Consider the following 9956-nt stretch of genomic DNA (forward strand, 5'->3'; position numbering starts at 1 on the left):
GAGAACAAGATGGATGAACTTCGAGCGAGAATTAAATTCCAACGAGATACGAGAAACTGTTGCATCCTCTGCCTGATGGAGACATGGCTAAACCCGCTGCTGCCGGATGAAGCCATTCGTCCAGCCGAGTCCTTCTCCGTGTTCCGTGGCGACAGATCGGGGGAGTCAGGGAAATCCAAGGGTGGAGGCGTCTGCCTCATGGTAAACAACCGCAGGTGTAACCCCAACAACACCAAGTCTCTCTCCAGCTGACAGTCTTATGCCGTCCATTTTATCTCCCCCAGGAATTCATCACGGTCATCATTACAGCTGTTTATATTCCACTGCAAGCAGACACCGACGCAGCACTGTCGGATCTGTATGATGTGTTATGTGAATTTAAAAACAAACATCCCGACGCAGCTGTGGTGGTGACTGGGGACTTTAACAAGGCAAACCTTAAAAAAGTTCTGCCTAATTTCTACCAACACATCACGTGTGCCACCAGGGGAGATAGAACTTTGGACCATTGCTACACACCTAACAAGAACGGATACAAGACTGTCTCACTCCCTGCTTTCGGGAAATCAGATGATGCCACGATTTCGCTGGTTCCCGTTTACAAGCCTCTGATAGCGCGGGAATTGGTGGTGACGAGGGGAGTGAAGTGGTGGATGGACCAATCAGAGGCTGCGCTTCAGGTTGCTCTGACTGACGTAGACTGGGACATGTTCCAATCAAGTTCAAGTGACGTCAGCGAGTTTACGGACGTAGCTTTGAGCTTCATGGCTATGTTAGCGGTTAGCTAGTTTGGATATTTACAAACAGAAGCCGTGGGGCGATAAATCCATCCGCTGCGCTCTGAATGCTCGCACGGCCGCTTACGACGACGGTCTTGTATCTAGCAATATGGACAATTACAAAGCGGCGTCATACAAGAAAGAAACAGTCTTTATTTATCACGCAACACACCACACTACAACACATGCTTGCACACACACACACACACACACACACACACACGCACACACACACGCTTTGATGGTGGCCGGTGAAATGGATCCTCTGCTTTTGACCCATCCTTGGCTGTCCTTCCTCCGGGGGCACAGCCAGGAGCAGTGGGCAGCATACGTGGATGCGCCCGGGGACCAGGTGATAAGTGTCCATCGCTGGTCAGACAATGATGGGTACATGTTTTTGGTGGGGGTCCTTACTGACGTGAGGTGGAGGAAACCCCATGTGAGCACGGGGAGAACATGCAAACTCCACACAGAAAGGCTCCTATTTGGGAGATAACCCACCGGAGCACGGTGCCAACAGCGCCCCAGGCGGGAATCAAACCGAGGACCTTTTTGCTGTGAGGCAGCAGTGCAATGCACTGCGCCACCGTGCCACGCAATCTGCGGAGGTCGGTGAGGGACGCTAAACGGACGTACAGAGAGACCCAGGTGGTCAGGGTGGGAAAGCACATGTCCAGCTCCCTCACTCTGAACACAAGATCCCCCCAGGGCTGCGTCCTCAGCCCCCTACTGTACTCCCTGTAAACACATGACTGTGTGGCCAGGTCCAGCTCCAACACCATCATCAAGTTTGCTGACGACATCGTTGTGGTGGGTCTGATCACCGACGGCGATGAGAAGGCCTACCGCGAGGAGGTGACTGACCTGTCACTCTGGTGCCGGGACAACAGCCTCCACCTGAACGTCAGCAAAAATAAGGAGATGATTGTGGACTTTAGGCGTGGATTACAACCGAGGACGCACTCGCCCTTGGTGATTAATGGGACTTCTGTTGACAGGGTGAGCAGCTTCAAGTTCCTGGGAGTCCACATCACAGAGGACTTAACATGGACTGTACATACAGACACTCTGGTGAGAAAGGCAAGGCAGCGTCTTTACCACCTCAGGCAGCTGAGGAAATTCCGGGTCTCGGTGAGGATCCTCAAGTCCTTCTACTGTGGAGCAGTGGAGAGCATCCTGACAGGCAACATCACTGCCTAGTTTTGGAACTGTACTGCTCAGGACAGGTGGGTCCTGCAGAGGGTGGTGCGTTCAGCTGAACGTACCACTGAAACTACACTCCCCTCCCTGCAGGACTTATACACCAGGAGGTGTAGTAGCAGAGCCCGTAGGATCATGAAGGATCCTCATCACCCCAACAACGGACTGTTCCAGCTGCTCCGGTCAAGAGCCTCCACAGCCACACAGGGAGAACAGAGAGACTGAGACGGAGTTTCTTCCCGCAAGCCATAAGAACTTTCAATGCTGACCTCACCAGGGGTCCTCACTGAGCAACACACATAGGCTCCACTACCTTCTGTACTGTATGTAGCATACTGTACCGCATACTGTGTCACCGTTCTGGGTTGTTCGGTGTTGTTCCGTATTGCTGTGCCGTACCGTTGTATACTGTGCTGTATATCTCACAAACACTACCTCACTTTATTCACATGCCACTTTAGTGCACATACTGTATCTGTATATACATAAATAGCCCAAATACATAAGCCTATTCCCTTTATCTATTTTGTACCCCCACCCTGCATTACCCTTGAGTTCTTATTTTATTTTATTTTATTCTATATATTTTATTTTATTCTATAGCATTCAACTTACTGCATTACATTTTAGGAATCAGTTAGTTAGTCAAGTAGAAATTCTTAGGTAGCTACTGTGTTCAGTGTAGAACATATTGTGTGTAATCACCAGGTGCGTTGCATTGACATTTCACTGCATATATGTATGAAAGTATGTATATGTATATGACGAATAAACCTCTTGAATCTTGAGATACACACAGTCGTTCTGATGCAGAACCTTCAGCATCTTCATTGTGTACGATCATCCTTTGGTCACATGTTTCATTTTTTCTTTCCAAAAGCTTCATTCCCATCGTCACCACCATATATTTGAACATGTCTAGTTCTATATGCAATATTTGAGTTATTTACAAATTTATCTTGTTCTTTTTCATCTACGTGTAACTAATATGAATTTGTTTTCAAATAATCATTTCTTGTTTCTGTTTTGTCACTACAAACACTCGCCATCGTTACTCTGTGTTTCCTCATTGCACAGAGGAAGGTCAGCCTGGTCACTCGTGACACTAAATGAGTGACTCCTTATATGGTCACACATCTTTGGTACAGTTGTTGGCACACAATTTGACTGATCACGTTCACCTTTGAATTCTGTGGGGTACAATACACGGGTTGCAATACACAGGATCCAGTATCGGCCCCAATTAAACATTTTCGAGTTCTCGTGGAACGTAGCATCAGTTCATGCTGTCGCTCCTCTTTACGTCAGTACAATTTTCTAGGTTTCCCTTAAACGCAGCATCGACTGACGTAATGACGCGGTGAGTCCTGGTGACACACTATTACTAATACAAGGATCAACTTGTTGTGTGTTGTGACTTTATCCTAAAAATGAGAAGTTCCCTGTCTACTTCCTCTCAGGTCCTTGACTACTTCCTCTCAGGTTCCTGTCTACTTCCTCTCAGGTCCCTGTCTAATTCCTGTCAGGTCCCTGTCTACTTCCTGTAGTCCACAGAGTCCTGCCTCACGGTGTCTCTGTGGAAGGAAATCACTCCGTGTGGAAGTTACATTCAAACAGATTCAACACTACATGTCCCTCAGACATTTCATCCACTTTTTTAATTTTTAACTAAAAAAAAAGACTTGATTCAGACCTGTTGCTCTGGAGCTGCAAGCCAACTCCATGTGTGAGGTCACAAACACAGAATATGTTTTGGACTGTTTTACAGTCCTACACTTTGTGTTACGACTGGATCCAATGCTGCAAAATAAGAACAATGCAGCAGGTTCCATGGAACACAATGAGTTTATATTTAGAAAAAGAGAAAAATAACCAAATATCAAACCAAGCGCCCATGTCAAGCAGGTAACACACACACACACACACACACACACACAGTGTGTAACCACTACAGAATGATGGAGTCTACACTACGCAGCTTGCACGGTGTGAATGTGCGTTCAGAACCACAACCTGCACATTTAGAAGGAACAGTGGAGTGTCGCTAAAGCACAAACATTTGCCTACTTCCGGTAAAATTTAGTCAGTTTTTCACTCACTTCTGCTCCCTATGTGGCAATCTATATATGGAGCAGAAATGAGTGAAAAACCCATGAGATTTGGATGAAACTTGAACCACAAGATGTCTGTGACTTTCGGTTCTATTGAGCCTCGACCGTGTCTGTGGCTACAGCGATCATCCGATAATCCGAACAATAACAATAGGGTTCCGTCCCTACGGGATGGACCCCCGAATGAGAAGCCTCTTGTTGTGGAACAGGCATCTTTTGGGAATGTTGTGGAGGGAAAACTAAAGAAGTTGGTCGTCATGGCGATACTGGCAAGTTGCAATGGCAAAGCTGGCAGGTCGTCATGCCGATGCTGGCAGGTGGTCTTAGCGATGCTGGCAAAGCAGGAGAGCTGGTGGTCCTGGATCAGCAGGAGATTCAGGCAGTGAGGAGGTGATACAGATCTCCCACAGAGACCCAGAAGATCCAGAACCAGGTATAGGTCCAGATCCAGAATCCGCTCTGGGTTGCTGTGTTTAGTCTCTGGTCGTAGGAAAGTGCAGCATGCTGAAGGTGTAGTCTTACTATGAAAACAAACTGGAGCAAAAGGTTCAGATTGCGACCGCGACAAACCCATGAAATGCTCCAGTACCCTGAGTAACGTCACAGCAGCCATGTTTGTTTACAGTCAACACACACACACACACACACACACACACACACACACACGCACACATACACACACATACATACACACACACACACACCAAGTGCACTGCACCCACCAGCTGCTGAGATGAAAGACAGCGAACTGCACAAACAAAGAAGATTCATCTGGATGACATCTGCACACACAAACACACACACACACACACATTGCACGCATGCACGCATGCGTACACATGCATGCACACACACACGTGGGCATACACATGTGCACATACACACACCCCCACATGCACACACACACACACACATGCATTGCACACACAAACCCACATGCACACACACACATGCATTGCACGCACGCATACACAGACACGCACATGCCGGTATACTGTATCTGGTTTATAGCGTTGTCTAGAAAAACCTTTAAAAACAGTATACGTTTATATATATATATTGATACAGTATATGTTTATATATATATATAAATACAGTAAATATTTATAGAGTTGTCTAGAAAAACCTTTAAAAACAGTACATGTAGGAAGTAAACAGGCAGGAAACATGTGTGTGTGAATATAAGATGGAATCTAAAAGCAGCACTCATGTTGCTCAAAATATGATATGTATATAAACATATACTGTATTTATGTATATGTATTTATATAATATAACATGTATTTATATATATATGACGACATGAATGCCGCTTTTAGATCCCATCTTATATTCACACACACGTTTCCTGCCTGTTTACTTCCTGTCATAGCATCCTGTATACAGGAAGTTGTTCCTCCACCGCAACACGTTGCTCCTCCATCTCGATCGAGGCAGAGTGAAGGAACATGGAGGAGCAGAGCTAAACTCCTCCTCCTCCACCTCCTCCCCCTCCTCCTCCCACTCCTCCTCCTCCCCTCCACCTCCTCTTTACACTCCTCCCCCTCCTCCTCCCACTCTCCCTCCTCTTCCTCCTCCCACTTCCCCTCCCCTTTCTCCCCTCCACTTCAAATTCCCACCCCCCCCTTCCTCCTCCCAGTCCTCCTCCTCCCACTCCTCCTCCTCTTGCTCTTCCTCCTCCGACTTCTCCTCCTCCCACTCCCCTTCCTCTTTTTCTTCCCCCTCCCACTCCTCCTCCTTCCCCTCCTCTTCCTCTTCCTCCTCCTACTCCTCCTCCTCCCCCTCCTCCTCCTTCTCCTCCCACTCCTCCTCCTACCACTCCCCCTCCTCTTCCTCCTCCCACTCCTCCTCCCCTTCTTCTTACTCTTCCCACTCCTCCTCCACCTCCTCCTTTTCCCCTTTCTCCTCTGCTTGTTTTCCATCACACATGATTTACACTGAGAGAACAGAGTGTGCAGCATGTTGCACACCTGCAGGGTACATGCGTGTGTGCGTGTGCAGAAAGCTGTGTTTTATTCTTTTCATCCATCTGCAAAGACATGCAGGTCACCTTTGAGTGACCTGCATGTCTAGGGTTCATGGATGGACGGATGGATGGGTGGGTTGATGGATTAATGGATGGCTGGATGGAGTAGTGAATGGATGGGTAGGTGGATGGCTGGATGGAGTAGTGAATGGATGGGTAGGTGGATGGATGGATGGAGGAGTGAATGGATGGGTAGGTGGATGGCTGGATGGAGGAGTGAATGGATGGGTAGGTGGATGGATGGATGGATCAATGGGTGGGTGGGTGGATGGTTGGATTGATGGGTGGAGGGATGGGTGGGTGGGTGGATGGTTGGATGGATCAATGGGTGGATGGATGGGTGGATTGGTGGATGGATGGATGCTTTGAAAGTGCTGTTGTCAGTGTGTGTAGATAGTTCAGTATACTGGTGATGCAGTGGGAACAATGAAGTTGTCATGGTGTTGTTAGGGTGATGTCACAGTAATGTCATGCTGTTATCATTGTGATGTCATGGTGCTGTCATGCTAGTGTCATGGTGATGTCAGGGTGATGTCATGGTGCTGTCATGGTAGTGTCATGGTGATGTCAGGGTGATGTCATGTGATGTAATGGTGTTGTCATTGTGTTGTCAGGGTGAGGTCATGCTGTTGTCTTGATGTTACCATGGTGGTGTCACAGTGTTTTCATGTGATGTCATGGTGTTGTCATGGTGGTGTCATGCTGTTGTCTTGGTGTTGCCATGATGTTGTCAGGGTGTTCTCATGGTGTTGTTATGATGATGTCATGGTGATGTCATGGTGATGTCATGGTGTTGTCATGGTGATGTACTTGTGTTGCCATGGTGCTGTCGTGGTGATGTCATGATGTCATGGCGATGTCTTGGTGGTCTTTTTAATCATGTTCTTCACTTCGTGCTCAAAGTCTGAGTGAAAAAAACACTTGGAACTCGATATCTTGAGCCCCCCTCCACACACACACACACACACACACAAACACACACACACACACACACACACACACACACACACACACAGACACAGACACACACACACACACACACACACACACACACACACACACACACACACACACAGACACACACACACACACACACACACACACACACACACACACACACACACACACAGACACACACACACACACACACAGACACACACACACACACACACACACACACACACACACACACACACACACACACACACACACACACACACACAGACTCACACACACACACACACACACACACACACACACACACACACAGACACACACACACACACACACACACAGACACACTCACACACACACACACACACACACACACACACACACACACACACACACAGACACACACACACACACACACACACAGACACACTCACACACACACACACACACACACACACACACACACACACAGGCGGGGGGCGGTTATAAACTGATGAGGATTAATGTTTTCAGACAAAATCCATTTCAGAAATCTATTCCAATGAAAAACTTTGTTCTTAAAAACCTTTTAACGGGGGTAGAGTCATTGATGTAGGAGGAGCCAGGCCGTTACTACTGAGACACTGATGTCCACCCTGGTTCCACCCTGGTTCCACCTTGGTTCCACCCTGGTTCCATCCTGGTTCAAACCTGGTACCACCCCGGTTCCATCCTTATTCCATCCTGATTCAATCCTGGTTCCACCCTGGTTCCACCTTGGTTCCACCCTGGTTCTACCCTGGTTCCATCCTGATTCCATCCTGGTTCCACCCTGGTTCCCCCCTGGTGCTATCCTGGTTCCATCCTGGTTCCACCCTGGTTCCATCCTGGTTCCATCCTGGTTCCACCCTGGTTCCATCCTGGTTCCACCCTTGTTCGACCCTGGTTCAATCCTAGTTCCATCCTGGTTTCACCCTGATTCCATCCTGGTTCCACCCTGGTTCCACCCTGGTTCCATCCTGGTTCCAGATTGGCTCCATCCTGGTTCCATCCTGGTTCCACCCTTGTTCCACCCTGGTTCCATCCTGGTTCCACCCTGGTTTCCACCCTGGTTCCACCCTGGTCCCATCCTGGTTCCACCCTAGTTCCACCCTGGTTCCATCCTGGTTTCACCCTGGTTCAAACCTGGTACCACCCAGGTTCCATCCTGGTTCCATCCTGGTTCCACCCTGGTTCAATCCTGGTTCCATCCTGGTTCCAACCTGGTTCCATCCTGGTTCCACCCTGGTTCCACCATGGTTCAATCCTGGTTCCACCCTGGTTCCATCCCGGTTCAATCCCGGTTCCACCCTGGTTCCATCCTGGTTCCATCCTGGTTCCACCCTGGTTCCACCCTGGTTCCATCCTGATTCCATCCTGGTTCCACCCTGGTTGTTCCCTGGTTCCACCATGGTTCCACCCCGGTTCCACCCCGGTTCCATCCCGGTTCCATCCCGGTTCCAACCCGGTTCCACCCTGGTTACACCCTGGTTACACCCTGGTTGTTCCCTGGTTCCACCATGGTTCCAGCCTGGTTATACCCTGGTTTCACCCTGGGTCCATCCTGGTTTCACCCTTGGTCCATCCTGGTTCTAGCCTGGTTCAACTTTAGTTCCATCCTGGTTTCACCCTTGGTCCATCCTGGTTCTACCCTGGTTCAACCCTAGTTCCATCCTGGTTCCTCTGCTGTTCTCCTCCTACTAAATCCCTTGGTACTATGCAGATGACACTCCACTCTCTCCTTCCCCCTTGGAATATGTAGAGAAGCATCTCTGCACGTCTTCAAGACATTAACTCATGAATGTTAGGGAACCATCTGCAGCTCCACCTTTAATGTCTAACATACCTTCATGAAAAAAACTATCTCTAACTTTACTAGTACTCGGTTTACTAGTGCTAACTCTACTAGTACTAATTCTACTAGTGTTTATTCTTCTAGTACGGGCTCTATTAGTACTAACTCTACTAGTGCTAACTCTACTAGTACTAACTCCACTAGTGCCAGCTCTACTAGTACTAAATCTACCAGTACTAACTCTACTAGTGCTAACTCTACAAGTACTAACTCTACTAGCACTAGCTCTACTAGTGCTAACTCTACTAGCACTAGCTCTACTAGTAGCAGCTCTATCCATACTAACTCTACTAGTGCTAACTCTACTAGTACTAGCTCTACTTGTACCAGCTCTACTAGTATGAGCTCTACTAGTACCAGCTCTGCTAGTACTAACTACTAACTCTACTCGTACTAACTCTACTAGTGCTAAGTCTACTAGTGTGAGCTCTATGAGTGCTAACTCTACTAGTACTTACTCTCCTAGTACTAGCTCTACTAGTACTAGCTCTACTAGTATTAACTCTACTAGTGCTAACTCTACTAGTGCTAACTCTACTAGCACTAGCTCTACTAGTAGCAGCTCTATCCATACTAACTCTACTAGTGCTAACTCTACTAGTACTAGCTCTACTTGTACCAGCTCTACTAGTATGAGCTCTACTCGTACCAGCTCTACTAGTACTAACTACTAACTCTACTCGTACTAACTCTACTAGTGCTAACTCTACTAGTGTGAGCTCTATGAGTGCTAACTCTACTAGTACTTACTCTCCTAGTACTAGCTCTACTAGTACTAGCTCTACTAGTATTAACTCTACTAGTGCTAACTCTACGAGTACTAACTCTACGAGTGATAACTCTACTAGTACAGTGTCCCGACAGAATGTTGAGCTGTGATTGGCCCTAACCCGTCCAGTTGGTTTGATTGGTTTGATAAATTAACTGATTGGAAGTTGTGTCTTAATAATTAAATAAACAGGGTTTTGTGCTAACAGTGTTAGCACGCTGCTAGCAGATTCTGGATCTTTTCT

This window comes from Zeus faber (genome assembly GCF_960531495.2).
Source record: "Zeus faber genome assembly, chromosome: 10".
Classification (NCBI taxonomy): domain Eukaryota; kingdom Metazoa; phylum Chordata; class Actinopteri; order Zeiformes; family Zeidae; genus Zeus; species Zeus faber.